Source organism: Bidens hawaiensis, unplaced genomic scaffold (genome assembly GCF_021521415.1).
Source record: "Bidens hawaiensis isolate Kalapana, Puna unplaced genomic scaffold, B.hawaiensis_p1.1 tig00024821_1, whole genome shotgun sequence".
Classification (NCBI taxonomy): domain Eukaryota; kingdom Viridiplantae; phylum Streptophyta; class Magnoliopsida; order Asterales; family Asteraceae; genus Bidens; species Bidens hawaiensis.
This window is the reverse complement of record NW_027493932.1, coordinates 53,476-81,364: the sequence shown is the minus strand read 5'-3', so window position 1 is coordinate 81,364 and position 27,889 is coordinate 53,476. Positions and strand designations below refer to the sequence as shown.

At 36.2% G+C, this 27,889-nt stretch overlaps 1 pseudogene across 1 annotated transcript; it reads right to left on the bottom strand.

Annotated features, from left to right (window-relative positions):
* Nucleotides 1–4,134: 4,134 nt before the first annotated feature.
* Nucleotides 4,135–8,874, bottom strand: LOC143570095 (protein SPA1-RELATED 2-like; annotated as a pseudogene). Its single transcript, XR_013141869.1, has 7 exons — nt 8,821–8,874; nt 6,628–7,787; nt 6,256–6,413; nt 5,197–6,136; nt 4,803–5,120; nt 4,639–4,698; nt 4,135–4,537 (listed from the first exon to the last, which is right to left on the bottom strand). The product of XR_013141869.1 is annotated as a protein SPA1-RELATED 2-like (transcript).
* Nucleotides 8,875–27,889: the final 19,015 nt, after the last annotated feature.

Genomic DNA, 27,889 nt, shown 5'->3' with positions numbered 1-27,889 from the left:
AAACCGGTTTTGTACACCTCTATTTATAAGTAACCCAACCCGACCGTATCAACGAACAACACATGTTTGTAATCATCTTGCAGAACTTATTTTTTCTAAAATAAAAGGATGTTTGTAGCAAATAGAAAGGACGTTTAATAAGATTTTTGGTATAACAAATACTTTCTCAAATATACACATGACACTTTTTTTTATTTACATCCAAATTCTAATTATGAGCGTCATTTATGTTTTGTTAAAAACAAGGTGCATGTTTTTTTTTAACGATCAACGAATTTGTCAAATGTGATACTAGTTAAATTCATCATATCGGGATACACTCTCCGTTTGATCCATGATAAACCCTCACCTAAGGCCAATACCTGTGAACACTCGTTCAAAGGCATGACAATACGGTGAGACAAAATCCTTTCAATTTAAGGATCCAAATAGTGAACGCCACCTACTCGCCTAGTTTCTCATCATCACCTTGTGCTGCCGAAACTAAATTGAAGGGGGCAGGAATCGAACCCGGGTCACATAGAGCACTAAGTTATCTCTTCCTTACCACTCCACCACAAACTGATCATTAGTGTAGGTAAGGGTGGCAAACCCAACCCATATGAATTGTTTTGGGTCAAGATAGATAAACTTTAAAAGTAAAATGGGATAGGATGGATCATAAAAATTCTTCAGGTGGGCTAGGATGAGTTGGAAATATACAAGTGAGTTTCATTTATAGGTTAAAATGGGTCAAAACAAAATATCTAAGTTATCCAAAATTTATCTAATTCAAAATACCCAAACTATCATGTGTGAAACAAAACTCATCCGAAACCCAAAAAACGATCAAAACGAAACATAAACCCCGAACCGACTAAAACGAAACAAAAACGAAACTGAACCGAAATAGAAAAACGAACAAAACGAAACAAAAAAAGGCGAAATGAAACTGAAAAGCGGACAAAATAAAACAAAAACACCGAACCGACCAAAATGAAACAAAAAAACCGAAACGAAACTGAATTGAAATAGAAAAACAACAAAAACAAAACAAAAAAACCGATATGAAAGATATGAAACTGAAACGCTGACCAAAACGAAACAAAAAAAAGTGAGATGCAACTGAAAAGCTAAAATCAATACAAAAAAAAAACACCGAATCGACCGAAACAAAACAAAAAAAAAACAAAACGAAACTGAACCGAAATAGAAAAACGACCAAAACGAAACAAAAAAAACGAAATGCAACTGAAAAGCTGACCAAAACAAAACAAAAACACTGAACCGACCAAAGCGAAACAAAAAAACCAAAAAGAAACTGAACCGAAATAGAATAACGACCGAAACGAAACAAAAAAACCGAATTGAAACTGAAAAACTGACCAAAAGGAAACATAAAAAAACTAAATGCAATTTAAAACCGGACCAAAACGAATCAAAAACACCTAACTGACCAAACGAAACAAAAAAACTGAAACGAAACTGAATCGAAATAGAAAAACGACCAAAATGATACAAAAAAAAACAATATGAAACCGAAAAACTGACCAAAACGAAACAAAAAAATAGCAAAATGTAATAAAAGAAGCTTACCAAAACGTAACAAAAAAACTGAAACGTAGCCGACCAAAATAAAACAAATGAATCGAAACGAAACAAAAAAAAACGAAATGAAACCGAAAAAACTGACTAAAATAAAACAATACTGAAACCGAAAAAACCGAGAAATCGAAACCGAGCAAATACCGAAACCGACCGAAATGAAAAAAAATAAAAATCTAACCAGAAAAAAACCATGAAAAACTCAAACCTGAACCAACACAAAACGGTTTTTTTTCTGTTTCTTTTATTAATGAACGAGGATGATGGGAGAAACATTTGAGCTATTTTACATTTTGCGTTTTTTATTTATATTTTGAGTTATTATTTTTTAATAGTGTTTTTGAATATTTTATTGAAGGGTTTTTAAAACCCTTTATATGTCAACCTTCACTTGGGTCAATATGGGTTAGTTTTATCCATCTTGACCCGTATCCATCCTAACCCTCTATTTTAAAAATCCACTTGGGTCAATATGGGTTAGTTTTACCCATCCTGACCCATCACTCAAATCCAACCCAATCCACTCCCATTGCCACCTCTAAGTGTAGGTGTAGCCTTTCTATGTTAGCGTGGCAATAAAAACAAAAGAAAATGATTACTAATTTAGGGGATGTTTGGTAGCCTCTTAATGGCCATTAAGAGGCTACCTCTTACCGGGTGTTTGTTTTTTTAGAGAAGCTCTTTCTGGCCTCTTTTGTCTGTGCCGCGCAGACATTTAGTTCTGCAAATTGTTTGTTTCTTGGAAGACAATTAAAAAAGGGTATGCGCGCCCTCTTCTTCGCGCAAACCTGGACCAACTACTTCTCATATCTTCTGGCCTCTTCTCATCTTTTATTTCATTCAACCCCTTGAAACACACAACCCCTTCTTCCACCCTAACCTCCCGTCAGCCCCTGCCTCTCCACCTCCGATTCCGCCGGCCACCACACAGCTCCACGCCTCCACCGCACGCCTATGCCGGCCACCAGGGGCGGATTTACAAGGGGTCAGGAGCTGGTCGAGTTTCTATAAGTATAGTTCGTACTGGAAACATGTTTTTTAGAGTTTGACCCTCAAAAATATCATCATTATAGGAATTTAAATGAGGAAAAGGAGAAAAAGCTACATTGTTGTAGTTTTTCGGTGAATGATGGTATAAATGGTGAGTTGTAGGTTATTGACAAAAGAAGGGAGGTGGAAATAGTACATCAAGATGCCAATTTCCTAATATTTAAATTCATGTTTATTATTTGGTTGTGGCTAGCACTCACTTTACAAGTGAGAGGTATGGGAGTTCAAACCTCACTATTACCAATTTATATGGGAGATATGAGGGATGACCCTGGCTTGCCAGGGTTCGAGTCCTGATCTCACCCGATTTTACCGGCTCATCGCTGTCGTGCTGTTTGGCGGGCGTGGGGGTCGGGTTTTATCAGATGAATCCCTCAATAGGTGGACCACTAGGGGCTCCGTCCGTCCGGACTAGTGGCCGGCTCGGGCTACCTTTAGGCAATGGGGGCCGCGTACGGAGTACCCGGCGTTACTTAGTTGACCGTTAAAAAAAAAGGTTTATGTTTATTTTAATGATTGTGACCGGTGAATAGGAAGCTACATTGATAAACATTGAAAATAGTTTTTTAAATCTCAAAATATTTTGGTTCATATAATTTTAAGTTTGAATAATGATTATTTATTTTATAAATTTAATAAATTTTTTAACGTTTAAGTAAAATAATTTATATAATAAAGGTGAAGTTTTTCATGGTGTCTTGTGTCAACGGAGTAGTAGTGAGTTGGCGGTGGCGGTGGTTGTGGGGAAAGCGGTAGAGTTTAAAGACCAAAATCCAAGTTAACTTTCACATAATTATAAAAAATAAATAAAAAAGATACAATAATTGCCAATTATGATAATAACCTTTTGAATAGGTACAAAAAATCTGGATTTGTTGAATTAATATTAGTTTGTTTTGTAAAAATTGATTTGTGGACGTTAAAAAACAAACAGTCTTTTCCTTACAAACTACAGAGGTTTGGCCCACATCTTATGCTACAGATGCTTGTAGATATGGTCAGTAAACCGCAAACATTTTAACTCTAAGAAAACAAACAACACCTTAATGGTTCATAACCTCTTAATAGTTAAGAGGTAGTCTTAAGTCTAAATAGGTAAGATGTAACCATTAAAAGATAGTCTCTTAACCATTTAGACTCTTAATGGTCATTAAGAGGCTAACAAACAACCCCTTAATCTTTTTAAAATAAAATAACATATTATTCAATATTCTTACATATAATACATAAATTTTATGCCGTTTTACCGTTTTTATATCATAACTAATCTGTACTAAATACAACTATTTAACATTTATAATCCTTACAAAATCCTAGTATGTTTATCTATTCATTAACTAGCATTTTCATAAAATTTATCATCACTAAATACATATAAAATACTTTATAATCTTAACATTTATACAACAACAACCGTACCCAATAAATCCCTAAAACATCAATCTTTTAACATTTAAAAGATTGAAACATGAAAATAATATGATAAAATGAATTTCTTAACCTCAAAAATGAGACTGTACAAATTAATATTCTACAACAGCTTCTAACAACTTTGATATTCTACACCTAATAGGCTACAATATTACCAATATACATGAAACAAAATATGAGGTGAACGTGAAACTCAAGATTGAGAATTTGAGATGTAATAATTACCACTAAGTCAAAGTCAACACATAAACCTTGAAGAGAACAAAAAGTCAAAACCTTTGTTAAACCATCTGCAACAGTTTCAAACATCCACTAGGTTGGCTGCAAGCACCGTGTCCGATTTTTGCCTCCAACAAACACTTGAAACGAAGTGATTGTTTTCATGTTCGGTCTCCTTACCCGATATAGGATCTATAGATCCAAACTTGTGGGAAGTTATAGGCATAGGTAACGATCTATAGTAAGCAAAAACCTGAAACAACGACATACAGTTATTACTTATTACTAATCATTTATAACAAGACAAAGTCATACATAAAAATAAAAAAATAGATCATATATGATATGATATACCTCATTAGTTTCTGAACCACAAGCAATGTAACCATCGGCAACAGATAATCCAACAAAATTCTGAAAAAGTTAAAAAGAGTCGGGTTTTAATTAAAAAAACTGCAAGTATGTTGTAACAAATGCGATTATGTGAGAACTAAGATATTAAAACATAACATGCATACCTTCTCATTAGTATGACCTTTAAAAGTTAAGATGCAACTGTTAGTTGATAAGCAACCAAAATCTGCCTTATTAAGATCCCATAGTTTTAACGTGTTGTCAGTCGAGGCAGAGACGAGGGTCCCACAATCCAAAAACTTCACGTAACTAATCGCTCTGCCATGGCCAGATAATATACACATGGGTGTTGAAACGTTTCGAAGATCGTAACAATAAGTTTTATAATCAGCTGACCCGTAAGACAGTAAATGTGTCGAGTAAGGAGAAAATTGGACACAACAGACGTTTGCAACGGTTTTGATTGTGGTTAAGCTCTTTTTCTGCATATAAATATAAAAAAAGAACAAAACTTTAATTATTTGTGTAACTTAATTTATAAAGTTACTGATTACATACCTCATTGATGCTCCATAGTTTCACAGAACAATCATCACTTCCACTGGCAAACTTTATCGGGTCAACACGAGAAAAGTCAACAGACCACGCACGTCTTTCATGCTCAATATGATGAGAAACCGCTTCACCAGTTCCAGCATCCCATATCTTAACCGCACCATCATAGTCTGTTGAAGCTAGAAAATTTCTGATATAATTATTCCAACAAACGGAACTAAGTTTTGACTTGTTTGACATCTCAACTGCTGGATAGTGAATGTCAACAGAATCCTTTAACAAAGCATGAAAATCGTATATTTTTATCTTTTTCGACACTCCAGCAGTTGCAAAATAATCCTCGTCTCGGTCAAAACCAAGTGAACATATAACGTTTCCCGAATTAGCAAAATCACCATTCCTTAAAGTACCTCGGACTTCAAACTTACTATAACGAGCGTATTTGCACAAACCGTTAAAGAACACGCCAAGCCGGTCTAACGGCTTTTTATCCGCTTCCGTCTGTTTTGTCACGATATTATTTTCCCGACTTCTTAAAACTTCATGCTCTCCATATTCCTTGATAATATTAGGGTCAGGATTCTCTATGGTGGACCTCACCGAAAAGTAAGCGTGTTCAAGATGACTTATATTGTTTATTAACCGCGATTCACTGAGACTAGAAATTGTAGATGCTTTTAGGTTTCTCGTTAACAGTGAATGATTCTCTTGAAAAGTCAAAGTATTGTTATCTGCTCGTCTTGACTCGATCTCTGAGATGTCGGATTCCAAGCATTTAATGTCTTCAAGTAATTTTGTGGCGCGTTTCTGCCTTTGTTCTTTCAAAGATACAAGAAAATGCAACATTAAATCTGAATCGATGTCTTCTTGAGAAATGGTTGATGATAACTGTTTTATAGATGACTGTTGAATTCCGCTTATAAGATCGGACTGTAGGATGTCCCTGTTAATAAAACGCAATTCACGCTTGTGTCAGGTTACAGGTAACATCCAGTTTTTCGATTAGAAGGTGAAGCAATATAAAACAAAAGCATGTGACAGCCAACATAATTAAAACGATACCTAGTTGTTGGACGCGATGACGGTTCAGGATGAAGTAGCCAAAGACAGAATCCAGCTTCCCTTGGATTCTCCGACAGGTAACTAGAAGGAAGGATCCTCTGTCGTAGGTCCAACATAGCAGTAGCATGGGCTCTAGCAGATTCAAAAGACCCGAGTAGCTGAAAATCAAGAAAATACCGTATAAGTTGCAAGCAAGCATCTTTATGTCTAACCACCGTTAAAAATAAGAATCAGAACCCGGGATGTATAATTACGGATGAAAAAAGGTAGAAAAAACTCTTACTTTGTTTAATTTTGATCTCATGTAACAAAACACAATAAACAAAGACGGAAAGTCAGCTAAAAGTCAAAGGAAAAGAACCGCAACGTCACCTCAAATAGAAGAACGCCTAACGAGTAAACATTTGAAGCCAGTGTGGAGCACCTAGAATCCTCCGGACTGGCATACCACTGTTCTTCCAATGCATCACTGTCAAAGTTAGACACCGTTTTGGATGTAGCAGACAAATGCAGGCTGCTGGACATATTCTCTTCGTTAAATCCGTACCCAGAATCTTTGACACCAGAATTTACGGCAAACTGAGGCCACCTGCAAAACGAGTTCCCGTTTTCCCCATGCTTTCTCCTCTTTAAGCTTTGGCTGCCACCAACCAAAGCATCGGGTTCCAGTTCTCTCTTATTATCTCTACTGTTTTCCAAATTAGTATTTGGTGAACCCATGTATAAAACTTGGTTTAGTGGCGTCAACTTGAAGCATGACGGGCGTAAGGCTAGCAAAGCTTCACCACGAGAATGAGACGAATCGACCAGATCTAAAATCTGCTTAAATATATACATACTCTTTGATTTATCCACCTTGTTCTGACCAGATTTTAACCATTCTCTCAGGCTCAATCCTTCATGAACACTTGAATCCGGAGCAGAGTTACAATCTACTAAACCGGCCTTTAAATGATTCTGATCACGAACATGAACAAAACCATCACGACTGCTAATAACACCCTTACCCTTCAATGTATTCTTCGCAAAATACTTGGAAAACCCTGATTGAGAAAGCATCCTTGATCGAGTCACACTAGGAGATACAAACGTATCGCATAAAGCAGGTTGCTTCTCTTCAAGCCGTGAAACGCTCATCGTGTCATTTTGAATCTCAACATGTTTATTTGAACTACGCATTTTGTCCGGAAAGAACGCGCGCCTAGTATTATGTGAACCATGTATTCTCTCTTTTGCGCTTGAAGCAAGACCGGTCTCCATATCGCCACTGCTGTAATTTCTTATAGTTAACTCTTCAACAATCGCCCCTGAATCATCCAAGCAACGAGTGCTCGTGCTCGTGCTTGTACTCTCCTGAATATTAACACCATCAGGTATAACCATTTCATGCGTATTTGAGCTTCTTTCATGCTTTGTTAAGAACCTGCTCTCATTAGTCCGGAACCGTTTGCTATCATAAACATTAACCGTATTCGCTTCAGCTTCATTATCCACTGATTCATCCATTTCCTCAAATGATATTTATTCTACTCCTACAAATGAATTGAACTGTTAATTTTATGATGCCTAAGAAATCCAATAGCTTATAAAACTCTCCAAGGTAACAAAAATAGTTTAGAAGCCGAGTTTTGTATGAACGTTAATCGTTAAGATAATCTTTATGATGCCTTTGATAGGCTATGTAACCCGAAACCACCCATATCATATTTAAAAATGTTTGCGGGTAGAAATTTAGGGCTGTAAACGAACCGAATGGACACGAATAATGCCTTGCTCATGTTCGTTTGTTAAGGAAATAATGTGTTCACGAACACTTACCAAACGGGATTTATGTTCATGTTCATTCATTAAGGAAATGAATGTGTTCACGAACGGTTCACGAACACAAATAAAATCGACAGAGCCTGGAGACTAAGATAGATGTATTCATCAATGTGAATAATGAAAGCCTATAAACGAATCAAACGAACACGAAAAAGGGCATGCTTGTGTTCGTTCATCTAACTTTAAACGAACACGAACACTTAATCGAACAAATATTTATGTTCATGTTCGTTTATTTAAAAAAAGAACATTTGTGTTTGTTTATGTTCGTTTGTTTAAAATCTAAATGAATACAACTGAACAAAGATAAACAAACATAAATGAACAAATGTAAACGAACACCAACAAACATAAATGAAAACAAATTAACAAATATAAAACCTTTAAGTAGATGACTCATCCAGATAACATTTAATTATGTTCTATTAATACATAAACGAACATAAATAATCAGACATAAATAAACGAACTTCTCGCCGAACGGTTCGGCGGTTCGTTTACAGGCCTAGGTAGAATTTCAAAACGCCAAAACCCGAGAAAATTACCCGAATGACACCCCTAGAGGGAACCCAAAGTAAACAACTAATTTTCAGTTTTCTTAATCCAAAGTAGTTTCGTAACTAAAGTATTCAATCGATCATATATGAAAACTTGAGATTAAGCTAAATATGTTATCTGACAACATATCAAAATCAGAAAGCGTAAGAACAAGAATCAAAACAATAACAACAGATTTAATACCTTGGAGAACAGAACAAGAATCTATCGATTTTTTATTAAAGAAAACAAGTCTGAAATTCATCAGAATTGGAAGCCATTAAAACATAATAATAATAATAATAATAATAATAATAATGATGATAATAATAATAATTCAGACTGCTTATCCCTCTACACAAAACAGATTTAATACCTTGTGAAGTGGAAGTTTTTAATATTATAATCCCTTTCACGAACACAAATAAAATCGACAGAGCCTAGAGACTAAGACAGATGTATTCATCAATGTGAATAATGAAAGCCTGTAAACGAATCGAACGAACACGAATAAGCGCATGTCGTGTTCGTTCATTTAACTTTAAACGAACACGAACACGAACACTTAATCGAACAAATATTTATGTTCATGTTGGTTTATTTAATAAATGAACATTTGTGTTTGTTTATGTTTGTTTAAAATCTAAACGAATATAACAGAACAAAGATAGACGAACAGATATGAACAAATTTGTAAAGGAACACAAACAAACATAAATGAAAACACTCAAATGAACACAAATTAACAAATGTATAACCTTTACGTAGATGACCAGATAACATTTAATTATTTTCTATTAATACATAAACGAACATAAATAATCAGACATAAACGAATGCTCATGAACATAAATGAACGATTCGTTTATTAAATAAACGAACTTATTACGGGCCTAGGTAGAATTTCAAACCGTTAAAACCCAAGAAATGACCTGAATGACACCCCTAGATTCAACTCAGGGCTAATCCAACTCACAAATGATAGGAAGCCTAAGTAAACAACTAAGTCTCACTTTTCTTAATCCAAATTATTACTTTCATAACTAAAGTATTCAACCGATCATATATGAAAACTTAAGAAATCAAATCAGAAAGCGTAAGAACAAGAATCAAAACAATAATAACAGATTTAATACCTTGAAGAACATGAATCTATCGATTTTTCTTTTTTTATAGAAAACAAGTCTCAAATTCATCAGAACTGGAAGCCATTAATTAAAACATAATAATAATAATAATAATAATAATAATAATAATAATTCAGACCGCTTATCCCTTTACACAAACAAATACTATTTAACAGTGGAAGTAGAAGTGGAAGTTTTTAATATTATAAATTTATAATCCCTTTCTTTTAATATCTCTGTTTGTTTTTTTTTCTTAACGGGCAAAGTATGCATAACTAGTTACTTTACGTGACGCGTTGCATCGGGACAATGACAAAACCTCAGTGTTGAAACTTAGACGTTAGTAAAATTTGAGCGTTACGATGATGAGTTCATATAAATTCTGTCGTATCAGTTACGTTTGTTACAGTATGTATATCATTTGTATAATATGAGCATTAAAACCTAAAAAACAAATTGTCAAATTAACATATAAAAGTATTAACATATAAAAAACAAAAATATATATTATTTATAATTAAAAAACTATTTTATAGTAAAAAATATAAACGGGTCATGGATCTCACCAAACCCAAATAGATTTTAAACCGATTTATAGCATCTCATTTATTTGTGAAACTCTTTCATCATCAAATACCAAGTATATTATTAACTTCTGTACAATAAATAAAATTAAAATCCAAAAATATATAACTATTATAAACATATAATCTAAAACAACTCGTAATACAGGGAATAATGACTAGTATATATATATAATAAAATAATTGATATAAAAGTATATTGAGTTTGTAATAATATATTAATCAAATGAGGACTAAACATAAAACTAAAAGCCATTAAGCACGGGGCACTAAACTTTAGCTTGTTTTCAGCATTGTTAGAAAATATCTATAGAGGATATGTTACTCATGGTCGGTCTGGGGTGGGATGGGCAACAGTAGACTAGATCTTTCAGGTATGGCTCTAATTTTTTAAAGAAAAAGTACATATCTAATCTAACTTCTAACTATACTAATAAAAGAAAATAATAAGGATGATGTGACAATCTCACATTCATTCAAGGCCTAATATCTCTTCTCATTCATCCTACCTATTCATGAGTTATGGAGCAAAACCATATTAACAAATAGGTTATAATTTTCTTTCTAATTCTTTAATCTATCATCTCATTCATCCTAATTATCCAATGATCATGAGCCAAAATAATTTTGGCAAATGGATTATAATTTTATTTCCAATTCTCTAATTTATCATATTATTTATCCTATATATCCATGGGTCATGGGACAAAACAGTTTTGAGAACTGTGTTATAATTTCTCTTTTAATTCTCTAATCTCTCATCTTATTTATTATAGTTATCCACGGGTAATTGGTCAAAACAATTTTTGCAAATGTTGTATATAAAAAAATCAAATTTGTAAATTTGAGATCTTAGACTTCTTATTGTGTGTAATATATATTTTATCTTCTTTTTACCTATAATTTTGTTTATTTCTTTCAAATAATGGATCTTTTTAATTTTATTATATGACAAATCTCGTGTAATACACAGGTTCAAAAGCTAGTGTGTGTGTATATATATATGTTAAAACATATGTATATTCAAAGACGACCAACAATTATAGTTAGGGATGAGCTTGGGCTTAATTTGTATATATATCTATACCCGATTGTACTCGTACCAAAAACAATAAAAGCATGTACTAATACTCGTATCATATTTTTCGGTATGGTAAGGGTATTTCGGTATTATATCCATTTTTATACCACTTTGCTTTTTTACTTTTAAATCTTCGACGATCTTGTACCAGTACAAGTAACAAACAACAATTAGTCCAGATATCAATACTTGCACATGTACATGACGGGTACCAAATTAGTACAACTACCAAATTGGCCACCGATTTAATGATAAGATAGTATTGTAGAACCCCAATCCGGTCGCCGACTTTAGGTGAACTGTTTGTTAGTTCGAGTCTTTGATGTTATAGTATTTAATGCTAAAGAAACGTTTGGTACTTGTTAACATAGTTGGAGAATTTATTTTATATATTAAATATGAAAATCTCAATTAAACCTTTATATATTCCAAACAAGTACAAAACACCAAACGTACTCGTACATTATCTGTACCCGACTGTACATGTACCGAAATTCAACAAAAATGAGTACTAATATTCGTATCGAATATGCTTAATCGGTACGGATACATATAAGTATGCGGGTTTGAGTACGAGTATTTGAGACAAAATGATCATCCCTAATTATAGTACAGTTTTAAGCTCAAAGAAAGTATGCAGAAACACATCTTACTAATATATTAAATCAATACAATTCCTCCACATGTCGTTCTACTAGGTTGTCCACCTAGGCCTCAAACTCACCATATTTTCATTCTAAGTGTGTCTATTATGCTGCCACGTGTCATATTAACCACAAACCTAAAAAAACTTATTTAAACCTTAAGATTTTTCCACCATAATCATTTTAATCTCTCTCTCTCTCTCTCTCGGCTTACTAACTCCACTATCCACCATCTTCTATATTCCGGTAATGTAGATCGAGACTAATCGTTTTCCGGTAAGGTTATATATTATACTCTAATGGCCAACAATGTTATATAATTTTCCGGCAAAGTTATATTTTTTTCCAGCAACATCATATTTTATTCCGGTTATTGTAGATCTAACCTTTTTATCCTTATTTTCATTGTTAACTGATTTTTTTAAAATCAGTTTAGGTTCTAAATCAAAAACGGCGATGAAGCTAATATTTCTACGTATTTACGTTTTTCCGGTAAGTTTTTCCGTTCATGTGTTATACCTATAACAATGGTTGTTTTATATTTATTTGAAGTTTTATATTTTTCCTGTTTTTTTGTTTTACATGTTGTTCTTCTAGGTTCTAAATAAAAATCAGTTTCATCCATTGACGTTATCATTATTCTTTTTCCGGTAAGGCCAATTTAAATTTTCCGGTTATAAAGTATAATTCAAATCTTCCATAATATCAATGTTATAACAAAACTTAATTATTTCAGGTTATTGTCCCGATTGATGTACAATATATTTCATTTTACCTTCTAAATAAAAATCGGAGATACCATCGTCATTATCACTATTTCGTTTTTCCAGTAAGACTATTCAAATTTTCCGGTTATAAAATTATAAGATTATAATATACATTAAATTACCTATATTAATATGATCGTTATTCTATTGTTTTTGTCAACTTCTAATTAAGTGACAAATAATTTAAAATCTCATTATAATTTCCAATCTTATATTAGTTTACATTTTTAGATTTATACACATTGAAGAATCTCATTAATACAATTTATCCGACATTTCTTATTTTAAAAAAAAAAAAAACCGAATGAACAACCCTTTTTAATGTTTTTAATTTTTTCCATTTTTATAAACGCATTCCTTAATTTGTGGTTTGAACGAAATAATAACCTAATTATCCCATTATTACAATTTATATTTTCTGACTTTCCTTATTTGTTAAAAAAATCGAATGAATAAGTTATAACTTAAATGGCCGATTTAAGTATTTGACAATTCATATTAAATCGTTTTTGACCATTCATATTAGTTTACATTTTTAGATTTATACACATTTAAGAATCCAATTATGGCACTTTATAAAGTTTGACATTCCTTATTTAAAAAAAACCCCGAATGAACAACCCTTTTGTAAGGCCCCGAACCCGGTAGCCTTACTTTAGCGTTGGATTTAATCATAAACACAGTTCTACAAATCAGAGTTTATTAAAACTTTCGCGGAAACGTTAATTTAAATCATTCGTTACAAAACATTAAATCCTTCCTTTAAAACCATGATAATAAACATCATATTTAAAACACCATTTCTTTCATCTTCAGATGCCAGCCGCTCAATCCGTACCATGTGCCAACCTCATGCTAGCTCTTTAATCATATTCACCTGCGTGCATACTAAAAGTCAGCTACGCTGAGTGAGTTCTAGTTAATCAGGCGACATACAATACATACACATATCTTACACACATTCATATCTTAACCTTGTATAAATATCCATAAGAGGAACGTCACATAATATCTATTAAAAGAACCATGGCTATTGCCCATGCTATATATATATATATATATATATATATATATATATATATATATATATATATTCTATAGATGGACGCTTTGTATAAATTCTCCATAGAAGGACGCTCTATATACTTCCATCGAAGGAACATCCTATATATTTCCATAGAAGGAACACTATGCTATCCATTAAAGGAACACTGTGCTTTCCATTAAAGGAACACTGTACTTTCCATTAAATGAACACTGTACTTTCCATTAAAGGAACACTATGATTTCCATTAAAGGAACACTCAATGTGTATTATCTAAAAATGTAAACTAATATAAGATTGGAAATTATAATGAGATTTTAAATTATTTGTCACTTAATTAGAAGGAGCTATGTACATAATTTATGCTTTCCATTAAAGGAACACTATGCTTTCCATTAAAGGAACACTCAATGTGTATTATCCGTAGAATGAGCTATGTACATAATTTATTATTTATAATCCATATAAGGAGACAATCACTATACTTGGCAATACATGCAATATCCGAAGATCGTTCACGTACCGACAAGCAATCATCTTTACATTACATACAATATTCAAATCCATATTTATAACATGACAGTACGTGCAATATCCGAAGATCGTTCACGTACCGACAAGCCCTTATCTTTACATTACACACAATATTCATATCTATTTTATTAACCTGACAGTACGTGCAATATCCGAAGATCATTCACGTACTGACAAACCATCATCTTTACATTACACACAATATTCATATCTATTATATTAACCTGACAGTACGTTCAATATCCGAAGATCGTTCACGTACTGACAAGCTTTCATTCTCATTCAAGACATATATAGATAACATATAAATCATATATGGCATACACTTACCAATTTAGGGTAAGTGTATTAACTATCACATCGAGTATGCACACAGCCCCGAAAACATAACCAGGAATGGGGCTAGAAACTCACCTGAACTCGATTACGTTCACTGTTGATGGTTACTCATTCTGAGAGGTGTGTACGGCTAACTGTATAACAATTACACATAACGATTAACTATCACTACCCATATCACGTTTCTAGTTTAACAATAGCCCACAACGAACGGGGTCCGGGGGCAGCGCCCCTGGTAGCGGGGTTCTAGGGGCGGCAGCCCCTAGCGGGGTCCAAGGGGTAGAGCCCCTGGCTGGGGTTAAGCTGCCAGGTCAGCTTGAAAAAATTTTATTTTCATTAAGTGTCTTAACACATTTTCCCTTAGGATTTTAAATTCTTATTCTAATTCGCTACTCATTTTCTATAACGAATTAAGCTCAATTCGTTCTCTAATTCGTTATTATTCCAGGTCTGATTAGCTGGTTCGTTAGATTCATTATCTGTCTTAGTTCGTTATTTTTCATCAGCTGATTCGTTATAATATCATAACGAATTGACGAGTAGCAAATCCTTCTGATTCGTCATCTTATCATAACGAATTGGCATATAACGAACGACCTGATTCGTTGTCTTATATAGCGAATGGATAGGTAACGACTTGAGGGTTCATTCGTTATCCAGGCATGCAAATGTGTCCCATTCGCCATGGTGCTTAACGAATCAACAGGGATTCGTCTGTTCTTATCCAAACCTTGACTAAAGAGGTCAAGGTCAAAATTGATAAGAACATCCGCAGTCAAACTTATCCGGATCTGCAATTAGCACCTCAAATCTCAACGGAATAACACGAGTTTGGTATCCCTGAACTCGTAATCACCTCGCCTACAAACACTAACATCAAATCGGCCAAACATCAATGTTTAAGGGGTGTGATTTAGGCATATAGGTTACGGGTTCTTTTAGGTTATCAATTAACCCATCAAATGTTAATCGATTTCCATAGGATTTGTTGCTTTGGACTCGTTCATAACATACTATAACAGATCTATGATTTCCCAAACCAAAGCGAACCTATATGAACGATTTCTAAATATAGACGTACCTTAAACAAGTCGGTTTATGAACACGGTTAAGCCTTGATGTTGTTTTGGTTCTTCACGAAGATCTAGCACCAAAGGGTTCGGGTTTCCTCCTTCGAATCTTGGCTCGGGTTATAGGATGGTGTTTGTGTGTGTTTATCAAGGTGTAGGCTATGATGTAGATTTGGATAAAAATGGAAAGGATTAGGGTTTAAGGGGTATTTATACTCCCTTAAGCCCATGGACCTAAGGTCCGTCTTTCCTTTTTGGTCCATCTTTAATTCTATTAACCAAGCCCGCTACCCCTAAAGCTTTATTATCATATTATCCCACTAACTCAAATAATTCACCCGACGCAGGTATAACATTAAATATTATTCTAGAATTTTTAGGATGTTACACCTTTTTTATGTTTTTAATTTTTTTCCATTTATATAAACTCATTTCTTAATTTGAGGTTTGACCGAAATAATAACCTAATTACCCAATTATTACAATTTATATCTTTTGACTTTCCTTATTTGTTAAAAAAAACCGAATGAATAAGTTATAACTTAAATAAATTTTCGAGTCTTACTTGCAACAAGGTTTAAGTATCCCATTAATACAATTTATTGAGTTTGACTGTCCTTATTTGTTTAAATAACTAATAAAGATAGTTAAACTCAATAAATTGTATTAATGGTTTTAATATAATTTAATTAACATATTTAAACTCCTTTTAAATTCGGAATTTGACTAATCTTTCAACAAAGTTTTAAAGATTTTAATACTCTCCATAATTTTAAACTCATTTAAAAATCTTTCCATAATTTTTTGAAGTTTTCAAATTAACCGATTTGATTTTTATTTTTGTAATTATTTCTAAATTAGTTAGTCATATTAGTAAATTTAGAACAGATTTGATTTTAATTTTTGTCATTTGGCATTCACTAGAATAAGTTATCATTTTAATATTCAGAAAAATGATTGTTAAACTAAAAATACTTGCCATAATTGTAATGTAATCTTACTTTAAATGACGTGAATATTAATTATTAATTAATACTAAATAATAACCGCGTTATTTTAGAACACAATATTCAAATTGACATAATTTCTAATACTCAGTACTTAATATATCATAAATTAAATTACCGTTTTAATGATCATTTATAAATATTATTCGGCACATATGATTTAGTGAATATTGTTAAACATGACAACTTTTTGTAATATATTAATATTATTATTCCCATTAATCAAAGATATTTTAAATTATTTCCATCTTTACATGGAAGACCAAATTTAAACTTAAAACTACAAAATTTAATTAACATATTTAAACTCCTTTTAAATTTGGAAATTGATCAATCTTTCAACAAAGTGTTAAAGGTTTTAATACTCTCCATAATTTTAAACTCATTTCAAAATCTTTCCATAATTTTTTGAAGTTTTCAAATTAACCGATTTGATTTTCATTTTTGTAATTATTTCTAAATTAATTAGTCATATTTTTTCAGCTTTAATTATTTTCAAAGTCAACATAAAATTTTTTAATATTTTCAAAGTTATTTGAGAATTCATTTATTGTAAAACGTTTTTAAGTTTTGCAAATTTATTGTAAGGCCCCGTTCCCGGTGCCTCACTTTAACGTCGGATTTACTCATAAACACAGTTCTACAAATCAGAGTTTATTAAAACTTTCGCGGAATATAAAACTTTAACCATTTATTACAAAAAATTTAATCTTTTCTTTAAAACAATAACATAAATCATCATAATAAAACATCATTTTTTTCCATTTTCAAATGCCAGCCGTTCGATCCATGCCATGTGCCAACCTCATGCTAGCTCTTTAATCATATTCACCCGCGTGCATACTAAAAGTCAGCTACACTAAGTGAGTTCTATTTAATCAGGCAACTTGTCATACAACCACTACATACAACATATGCGTATCCGAAGACACATAAACCACTGTTTAACCTGCTACTGCTTAACCACTTAATTACCCCTACAGCTTAACCACTTATGCCACTTTAATAACGAATAACGTTATGCCACTTTAATAACGAAGTCACGCATAGGCTTACCCTACCACGTACTAACGTCATGCCACTAACACTCTTACTAGACCCTTGCCACCTCTATCACACCCTACTCCTACTTGTCTACAACACACTTTATGTCATCACGTCATTCATATAATAATCAAGTTACATCACAACATTTATATACACACTAATAACCACTTAGGGATCATTCCCGAATGACGGTACGCGCAATATCCGAATATCGTTCGCACACCGCCTAACCTTCCCTGTCTACGTGTGCAATATCCGAAGATCGTTCACGCACCAACAGACATCCATTCATAACATACATAACTATATCACATCAAACATTATAGCATACACTTACCACTTAAGGTAAGTGTATTCACACTTCACATCTACTATGCACACAGCCCCGAAAACATAACAAGGAAGTGGGGCTAGAAACTCACCTGAACTCGGTTAACAGTTACTCCTTCTTTAGCTGTGCGCGACTAACTGTATAACAAATACACATATCAATTAACTATTACTATCCATATCGCGTTTCTAGTCTATTTACAACCCTCAACGAACGGGGTCTGGGGGCAGCGCCCCTGGCAGCGGGGTCTAGGGCGCCCCTAGCAGGGTCCAAGGGGCAAAGCCCCTGGTTGGGGTCGAGCTGCCAGGTCAGCTTGGAAAAATTTTATTTCTAATAACTCTCTTAACACATTTCCCATTAAGATTTTAAATTATTATTTTATTCACCATCACATTTTCCATAAAGAATTTAGCCTAATTCGTTATCACATCACAGCCTAATTCGTTATCTAGCACCAGATCTGATTCGTTATCTTTCCTTAGCTGATTCGTTATACTAGTTCGTCCTCTTTCATAACGAATTGGACCTTTATGACGAACTGGTCCTTTAATGAACTGAACCCTTAACGAACCGGGGGTTCATTCGTCAGTTCTCCCTTAACAAACTGCTTAACGAATTAGAGCTTCTTCGTTACTTATCCTTAACGAATGACTTAACGAACTGCTTCTAGTTCGTTACTTTCTCTTAACGAAATGGATTAACGAATTGCCTTCTAGTTCGTTAAGTCACCGCTAACGAACTAGGGTTAGGTCAGAATGTCAGAGAACATTCTCTGACATCCTTACCTCGTACACCCAACTCTGCCGCCGCCTTTCCGGCGCCGCCTTCGCCGGAAAACCGGGGTATCGTCGGAAAAACGATATCTCAGCCGTTTCACCACCGTTTTCATCGTTTTTCGTCCCGTTTGATCCAGATCTGAGCTAGGGTGACCCCTAAGCTCATCTTAGGTTCGGTTTATACCCGATTCCACCCGGATCTCATGACTCTAATGGTTTAACGGTGTCAGCTCGTCGTTTCATGACTAAATCTAACAGGTTTGAGTATAAACAACATCATACTATCATTACCTCGGGTCAGAAATCAATTCTTCTTCTATTTCGGCTAGAGATAGAAGGTAGGATGAGAGAGAGCTAAGTGTGTGTTTTGGTGGTGTATGGAATATGCGAAATGAAGGATTAAATGGTGATTTAAGGTTTATATAATTATGGATCATGCGCTTAGGCCCATGGTCCTTCCCTCTTGCCTTCATAACCCAAGTCCATAACCCATATCCATTACCCAACACTAGCCCGACCCATACCAACTCCTACTCTATTTAATTATTTCCCGTTAACCCGAGTAAACTTTCCCTCAAATATTAAATAATTTAATTAATATTATTTTGGAAATTTCGGGATGTTACGTTTTACAAAATATTAATGTCAGTGATTTAAAAGTTTGTTGCAAGATTGGTCAAAAATAAAAAACAATTTCATAATTTTTTGAAGTTGACTAATTCCAATTTTTTTATATTTTGTAACTATTTTGAAAATATTTCAAAACGGATTGTTTTGAAATAGTATCAAATTTGTTAGTTATAAAATGACGGCCAAAAAAAGGTTTTTATTGATATATCTTTTTTGTTTAATGGTTTAGTCGAAAGATGTTTTATGTTGTCATTTTACTTTGTTTGTTGTTATATGTTATTTTGTTTTAATAAAAACAACAATTTAATAAATACAACTTTATTAATATTTAAATGTTACTTATTATTAAATATGTTATTATGGTATATTTAATTTGGATGCTATAGTTTTATTATATTTTCAGGTGGTGAAGCAAAATGAGTTTCTTTTGATAAAATGTTTGAAAAAATGATGGTGGTTTAATATGAAAGAACATGTTTATGTCTTTTGTTGATGTTTTTTGGTTGTTCGATGTACATTAAATTATTGTAACTTTTAACTTCTAATATCTAGACAATGTAAATGGTTAACGTTTTGGTCCGAAAGTTTGAAGAAGTTTTGTGTTGCTTGAATTTGTTGTTTAAATTTATTATGTTTGTTGACATGTTTTTTCGCCCGTGTGTAATACGGGGTATACCCTAGTAAGACATTTATTCAATTTAAGGTCATTTAAAATTTTAAATCAGATAGAGAAAAAAGTTTAAATTCAAAGGGTCCATACTTTTACTCGTTCTTGACCCGAGAATTCTAATTAAAAGATTTTGTAGGACACCTGATATTTTGTGCAATTATTTGTTTTGAAGGAGGTGTTATATGTGACATCTGCCCTGATCCGACCCGACCCAGGTACCCGTTTCTCTGACCCGATCTCTTTCTTTTATGATTTAATATTTATTTATACTTATATTTTACTTTTAATAATAAAAATATATATTTCCTTCCCGCCTTTTTCTCTCTCTTTCTTTCCGCCGTCCCCTCCCTCTTCCTTCTCTCATTCCGCCTTCTTTTCCCTCTTGTCGCCGTCCCGCCCTTAAGCCTTGTTTCCCTCAACTCTTTGCTTGTCCTTTGGTTCTTCCCGCCTAAGGATGTCTGCAGCTCCACGCGCCAGACTCCTTACATGGAAGCCTGCGTGAAGACATCTTGTTCCTGCGATGCGTGAAGAGAACTCTTCTCGCAGCGCGCTAAGAATGCATGTTCTTCCCGCAATGCGCTAAGAATGTATGTTCTTCCCGCGATGCGCTTAGAATTCTAGTTCACGCAGCACGCTAAGGATGCGATTCTTCCCGCAGTGCGCTAAGGGTTGTTGTGCCAGCCTTCGCGCTCGCGCACTCAGCCTTCCCGCGCTTAACCCTTGTATCTTCTGTTTAAATCTAGCCGTTTGCTTTTGTGTTGTCTTATCTTTTGAGCCGTTGACCTAACCCATCTAATGTCTGAATAGTTACTTTCGGCGCAGCATGCGCACCAACCCCATTGGTTGACAGATAAAGTGACTGACATAATCTTTTGAGATCTGCTTTTGCCATGCTTGACCAGTACCTTTATCTGATCCGCCCATGCTTTTTACTGTTCCCTGTCAGCTTTATCTTGCCCCCTGCAGCTGCCATATCTTTTGATATCTTTACTTTTCAGAACTTTTTACCGTTGATATCTTTTCTTTTACTTTTTGAGATCTTTTCCCCTTTTTCTAGGGTTTGTGTCTCCTAGGGTTTTCCTATATATAATAATAATATTTTCATAACACATCACACACAAACACTTAATCTCTCCTGTTCTCTTGCTCCTTGCTCTCTCTGCCGTCTTCCTCTCTGCCTCCGTCTTCCTCCCTGTCCTGCCCTGCTTTTCCGGTAATATATATATATTATATAATAATTTACTTATTAATTATGCTAACTTATTATCAAGACTTAAAACAGATCGTTAAAACAATAATCTTAATTATAGGTTAACTTTGCTTGTTTAAGAGTTGATTCTTGCATATCTTTCACCGCATCGTTTATCAAGTGAGTTATCTCGTATCTAATCCCTTTTTATTTTAAATGCTTTGGGATGTTCATGTGTTCATACAAAACTTGAGTCTTAAACTGTTTATGAACTTTAGTCGCGCAGTATCCCATGTGTTGAGGACGTAGACTTGGCTGTTTATTTGTATGTGTGGATCATTAACCGTATGGACGGTCTATTCCGCAGTTTTCATGGTACCATTAGATGAACACGGGAGAACATTCGTTTATGATTTTCTCTTTTGTTTACACATGCACAGTTAGTCTTGTTTGTGAGCTCAATTGTGAGCACTGGCAGTCTTGTCTCTTAGAGTTGGTCCCGATCAGATTACACCCTTGTTGAAAACCAGACATACACATGTTGCGCGCAGATTTATTGTTATCTATGTATTGTATTAAACTTGATTTCTCACCAACACGCAAGTGTTTGACGTTTATTTTAACACATGTTCAGGTTTGCAGTAGCTGTTTTGGAGCTTGTGGACACGTAGGACGTTTTTACTTTTGGACCTAGAATTAAAATGTATCAGGACAAGTTAATGATGTTTGAATGTTATAATTTATAATATATTGATTTATGTTTGATTTATGTTCTTTATTTTCCCCGCTGCGCGTCCGCGATAAAATGTGTATTAATAAATATTGACACCAATAGTGTCACGAGTAATGAAACAATATGTGGCGCCCCGATGTATAATCCGCCTTTGGTCGGGGTGTTACAGATTGGTATCAGAGCTCGTTGACTTTAGGATAGGTGGTTAGACGTAACGGCCTAGAATACCTAAGAGTCCCTTCTCGCGCATGAGAGAAATCTCATGTTTGCGCGCTTATTGTTAATTACTCGTTATTTATGAATATGCTCGCACTTGCGCAGTATATGATTTTATGTTCTATTTCGCGATATTTCGATTTTGGTTGAATTTCGATTTTTATTGATTTTACTTACATATTCGTTTGTGGGATTTGAAAATCCGAAAAGTCATGGTGATACATGAATAGTTGATTTTCAATTTCCATTTACGATTATGTTCTGAGGTTGGAGACTTGAAAAGTCATGGTGATACATGAATTGTCAACCTCCAATACTCATTTTCTTGTATATTTTATATTGAAGATTGGAAAGTCATGGTGATACATGAATCGTCAATCTCCAATACTCGTTTACTCGTATATTTTAAATTGGGAATTCGGAAAGTCATGGTGATGCATGAATTGTCGATTTCTGATTCGAATTTGTTACCTTTATTAAGTCTGCATTTTGGGTCATTTATTTTACTTTAACTTTTGATAGCATCTAACTCCGTGAAACCAAGCTTTATAAAGTTATACTTTGCGATAAAACCAAGATATTAACTAAAATTAAAACTTTTATAGAATGCCTCCGCTATCTCGCCGATTTCAGAGAAGAGAAGCCTCGCGCATGCGTAGACAGCAACGTTCCCAGGAAATGGCCGCCGCAATAGCCCAAGCTTTGAGCCAAAACAATACCAACACCTCGAGTTATAACATTAAGACATTTAATGCGGGTAACCCTCCAAAGTTCACAGGTCTCGAAGGAGCCACCGTGATGCTCCAGTGGCTCGAGAAGATAGAAAACACTTTCCTTCACACCCAATGCCCCTCAGACAGACGAACCCTATATGCTTCCAGTGTCCTGGAATCCAGAGCGCTTACATGGTGGAATGGAGTAGCCCATGCGCGTGGCGCAGAGGCTGCTTCTAGCATGACATGGGAGGAATTCAAGGAAATTCTTACGCGAGAATTCTGCCCTCCCAACGAAGTAAAGCGCCTGGAGGAAGAATTTTGGAACCTGAAGCAATACAGTGGAGAAGCGCGCGAGTACGCGACGCGCTTCCATGAACTAAGCCTGCTTGTCCCTCACCTTGTTACCCCTTCCCGCCGAGCCATAGAGATTCCTTGGGGGTCTCCCCATGGAAATTCAAGATTCTGTATGGGCCAGAAACCCAGTAACCCTCCCTGACGCTATTGAGTTGGCCGCTGTGCTCAGCGACAACCATGTCAGAGCAGGAACTCTGTTCCTGCGGGGAACTGAGAAGACCAAAACCACCAAAACTGTCCCTGAACCCGCAGAAACCAAACCAGAACCCTCAAACCGTAACAACCTCAAGCGCAGGCGCAAGGCCTATGCGCTTACCAACCCGCCCATTGTCCAGCAACCCGTTTACCAACCCCCAGTTTACGCGCCTAACCCACTGTCAACCTACCCAGCACCTCCTGTAGTCCATAACTATGCCTTAACCAATCCAGCACTCCCTGCCCCGCCAACTAAGAAACCTTACACAGGAAACCATCCCTTTTGCCCAACCTGTAGATTTCACCACCCAACCCAAACCCCGTGTCGACTTTGTAACCGATGTGGCCGTACTGGTCACACTGCTGAAAACTGTAGAGTCCTTCCCGCCAATCCAATTGCGCCAACACCACCAGTCTACCCGCAGAACCCACAATCAATCTACCAAAACCCACGACCCAGATCGTGCTTTAACTGCGGTGATCCCAGTCATTTCCGGAACGCGTGCCCAAGACTACAAGTTCAGATTACGCAAGCGAATCCGGTGAACCAGATTTCGAACCAAGTGACGCGTGGACGAGCTTTTAACATAACCGCGCACCAAGCGCAAGCGAATAATGACGTAGTTAATGGTACATTTTTACTTAACGGATTTTATGCTTCTGTACTTTTTGATACTGGCGCCGATCGAAGCTTTATCTCTCGCGCCTTCGAGCAGAAGCTTGCGCGACCACGCAACGATTTAAAAGAAGATTTTTCAGTTGAATTGGCTAATGGTGAAATTATTTTAATTAACTCAGTGATTAAAGATTGTACGCTTAATCTTAACGAAAACGATTTTCTGATCGACCTCATCCCTATGCCTCTTGGAAGCTTTGATGTTATTATTGGTATGGACTGGCTCTCGCATAATCGCGCCGAAGTTATTTGCGCCAAGAAATTGATTCGCCTACCTCGAGAAAATGGTGATCTTTACATTTACGGCGAAAAACCCTCCAGTGGTCTTAAACTTATGTCTTGCGCCGAAGCCCAAAGGCTCATGCGGAAGAAGTATATTGCATTCCTAGCCCATGTGGTTAAGCCTGCTGAAGAGAAGAAGCTTCGCGATATCCCTGTTGTGCGTGATTTCCCTGAAGTTTTTCCTGATGATCTTCCTGGTATCCCTCCCGCTCGTGAAGTCGAGTTCCGTATTGATCTTGTCTCTGGTGCTTCCCCCGTAGCTAAATCTCCTTATCGTCTTGCACCCGCTGAGATGCAAGAATTGGCCAGCCAACTTCAAGAGTTGACTGCTAAAGGATTCATTCGCCCTAGCTCTTCGCCCTGGGGTGCTCCGGTGTTGTTCGTTAAAAAGAAAGATGGATCGTTTCGCATGTGTATTGATTACCGCGAGTTGAACAAACTCACCATTAAAAACCGGTATCCCTTACCGCGTATTGACGACCTCTTTGATCAACTCCAAGGTGCCTCTTGTTTCTCGAAGATTGATCTCCGCTCTGGCTATCACCAGTTGCGCATCCGCGATGAAGATGTTCCGAAGACTGCTTTTCGAACTCGTTATGGCCATTTTGAATTCTTGGTCATGTCCTTCGGTCTAACCAACGCACCCGCCGTTTTCATGGATCTAATGAATCGGGTGTGTAGGCCTTTCTTGGATAAATTCGTGATCGTGTTTATCGATGATGTTCTGGTGTATTCTAAGACCAAGGCCGAGCATGAGCAACATCTTCGGTTGGTGTTGCAGAAGCTTCGAACCGAGCAGCTCTATGCTAAGCTTTCCAAGTGTGAATTCTGGTCTGATGAAGTACAGTTTATTGGTCATGTTGTAAACAAGATGGGTATTCATGTCGACCCATCCAAGATTGAAGCAATCAAGAACTGGATTACGCCATCCTCTCCTTCTGAGATCCGTTCCTTTCTAGGCTTAGCTGGTTATTACCGGCGCTTTATTTCGAACTTCTCGAAGATCGCTTTGCCTTTAACAGCTCTGACGCACAAAGGCAAACCGTATATTTGGGGCTCGAAGCAAGAAGAAGCCTTTCTAACGCTCAAGCGTTTGTTGTGTGAAGCTCCTGTTCTTGCGCTACCTGAGGGTAATGATGATTTTGTCGTGTATTGCGATGCATCCAACCAAGGTCTCGGTTGTGTTCTTATGCAACGAGGCAAGGTTATCGCTTACGCATCAAGGCAACTCAAGGTTCATGAAAGGAATTATACAACTCACGACCTCGAGCTTGGTGCAGTTGTTTTTGCCTTGAAGATCTGGAGACACTACCTTTATGGTACTAAGTGTATCCTTTACACTGACCATAAAAGCCTTCAGCACATCTTTGATCAGAAGGAACTTAACATGAGGCAACGCCGATGGAACGAACTCATCAGCGATTACGATTGTGAGATCCGGTATCATCCTGGTAAGGCTAATGTGGTAGCCGATGCGCTCAGCCGAAAACCCTGCCAACTTAACTGTATCTTGCCGCGCACGCATCTTCACTTTGCGCCGATTCAAAGCAACCTTGAATCGCGTATTCGTGACGCGCAGCGCGCATCCATCAGTAACGGTAACCTTCGCGCCGAGTTAGCGTGTGGCGCGGAAGCGCACTTTGTCCCTAATCTGAGTGGAATTCTCTGCTATCTTAATCGCATCTGGATCCCCTTTGATGAGAATCTTCGCGCTGATATCCTGAGTGAAGCGCACAAATCTCGGTATTCTATTCATCCTGGCGCTGATAAGATGTACAAGGATTTGCGCATAACTTATTGGTGGCCCGGTATGAAAAAGGATATTGCTGTGTTCGTAGCTAAATGCCTGACTTGTTCTAAAGTGAAAGCTGAACACCAACGCCCATCTGGTTTGCTCGAACAACCAGAAATTCCTACGTGGAAATGGGAATGTGTAGCAATGGACTTTATTACCAAGTTACCTTTGACAGCAAGCAAACATGATAGCATTTGGGTAATAGTGGATCGATTGACTAAATCTGCTCACTTTCTGCCCATTCGTGAAAACTACCGTGTTGAGCAACTCGCGCAGCTTTATGTCAAGGAAATTGTCTGCCGCCATGGTACTCATTTGAGCATCATATCCGATCGCGATGGCCGTTTTATATCTCGCTTTTGGAAATCTCTCCAATCTGCGCTAGGAACTCGCTTGGACATGAGTACGGCATATCATCCTCAGACTGACGGTCAGTCTGAGCGAACTATTCAAACTCTTGAGGATATGCTCCGATCTTGTGTTCTTGATTTTGGAGGTAATTGGGATTCACACCTGCCTTTGATCGAGTTCTCTTATAATAACAGCTATCATTCCAGTATTGGTATGGCCCCATTTGAAGCACTTTACGGTCGTAAGTGCCGCTCCCCGATTTGTTGGAGCGAAGTGGGAGAAGCTCAAATCACAGGACCCGAACTTGTTCAAGAGACAACCGATAAAATCGCCAAGATCCGTGATCATCTGCTGACTGCTAGAAGCCGACAGAAGAGTTACGCAGATCGCAGGCGAAAGCCTCTCGAATTTCAAGTTGGTGATCTTGTTCTCCTCAAAGTGTCGCCTTGGAAAGGTGTTGTCCGCTTTGGGAAAAAAGGTAAGCTTGCTCCTCGTTATGTTGGTCCATTCAAGATTCTCGCGCGTGTGGGAAAAGTTGCCTACAGACTTGACCTGCCGCCCGCGCTCAGTAATGTGCATCCAACGTTCCATGTATCCAATCTCAAGAAGTGTTTAGCTGACGAGAACCTTCACATTTCACTCGATGAAGTTCAAGTTGATGAATCTATGCATTTCGTTGAGAAGCCTGTTGAGATTATGGATCGCGAGGTTAAGCAAACCAAGCGCAGTCGTATCCCTATCGTGAAAGTTCGTTGGGAGTCCAAGCGCGGAGCCGAGTTTACATGGGAAAGGGAAGATCAAATGAAGATCAAGTACCCGCACCTGTTCTCTGCGCAACCTACTTCGAGATAAATTTCGGGACGAAATTTCTTAAAGTAGGGGAGACTGTGACATCTGCCCTGATCCGACCCGACCCAGGTACCCGTTTCTCTGACCCGATCTCTTTCTTTTATGATTTAATATTTATTTATACTTATATTTTACTTTTAATAATAAAAATATATATTTCCTTCCCGCCTTTTTCTCTCTCTTTCTTTCCGCCGTCCCCTCCCTCTTCCTTCTCTCATTCCGCCTTCTTTTCCCTCTTGTCGCCGTCCCGCCCTTAAGCCTTGTT